Source organism: Lagenorhynchus albirostris, chromosome 19 (assembly GCF_949774975.1).
Source record: "Lagenorhynchus albirostris chromosome 19, mLagAlb1.1, whole genome shotgun sequence".
Lineage (NCBI taxonomy): Eukaryota > Metazoa > Chordata > Mammalia > Artiodactyla > Delphinidae > Lagenorhynchus > Lagenorhynchus albirostris.
The window spans coordinates 43,377,441-43,378,778 of NC_083113.1; positions in this window are offsets into that span (position 1 = coordinate 43,377,441).

Below are 1,338 nucleotides of genomic sequence, written 5' to 3' on the forward strand. Positions count from 1 at the left end.
TTAAAATATATATGTTTCAACCAAATGTGGGTGAAAGAGGAGATCAAGAGGATTGAGAATGGCTCTGTCATAAATAGCTGTGCAACTTTGAGTCAGATGCTTCCCCTCTCTGGGCCTTAGTTTTCTCACGTATAAAGTAAATGGGTAGGGCAAGAGATTGCTAAGCTCCCTCTCTTAAGTCCAGCTAACACCATTTTTCAGCGGACAAAAAAATCAGGACGTTAAAGTGGGATGCAGAGGCGCTTTTATTTATTTACTTTTTTAACATCTTTTAACTATTGGAGTATAATTGCTTGCAGAGGCTCTTTTAAAACACACATCTCGGGCTTCCCTGGTGGCGCAGTTGAGAATCCGCCTGCCAATGCAGAGGACACGGGTTCGATCCCTGGTCTGGGAAGATCCCACATGCTGCAGAGCAGCTAAGTCTGTGTGCCACAACTACTGAGCCTGTGTGCCGCAACTACTAAAGACTGTGCTCCTAGAGCCCGTGCTCCACAGCAAGAGAAGCCACCACAATGAGAAGCCCGCGCACCGCAACGACCCGCTCACTGCAACTAGAGAAAGCCCATGTGCAGCAACAAAGACCTTATGCAGCCAAAAAATAAATAAATAAAGCACACTTCTCAAAATGTTAAAATAGATGCCTTAGCTCCAAGGAGTCCCTTTTGGCCTCATTAAGGAAAGGAACAAAGATCTGATCACATCTGCCAACTGGGGACTCATCTGACTCCCATGGTCACTGGGGATGGAGGTATTTGGTGATCTAGCAGGTCTTTTCCATTTCTGTCTACTAAGATGTATTTTTGTTGGAGAGGGAGATTTTGTCCAAATTCTTAGAGAAATAAGAAACATGGTAAATCCTGTATTCTCAATTTGCTTTATTATTTATGACCTCCAGATCTCTGGTGAGGAGGACAGGACCTGTACTGGGCTCCATCTTTTTACCAGCTGGTTTAGTCTTAAGTTCATGGTAGCCTGCCCAAGCTATGACAGTTGAGCAAGCTTTAGATAGTAAAAGTCACATCTGATGTCCTTTGCTGCAGACCATTGGCATAAACTTATTTATTCAGAATTGTGTCCATGGCAGGCATATTCCGTCCATGTTTGGCTGAAAGAGCAGGCAATATTGTCACATGCTCAGTGAAGCTTTCCTCATCTACCCCTTAAAGATTAGGTCAGGCCCCTGGTAAATGCATTTCTTGTATGAGGGTTTTTTTTTAAACTAAATTTATTTATTTATTTTTGGCTGCACTGGGTCTTCATTGCTGTGCGCGGGCTTCTCATCGCGGTGGCTTCTGTTGTTGTGGAGCAGGGCTTCAGTAGTTGTGGCTCACGGGC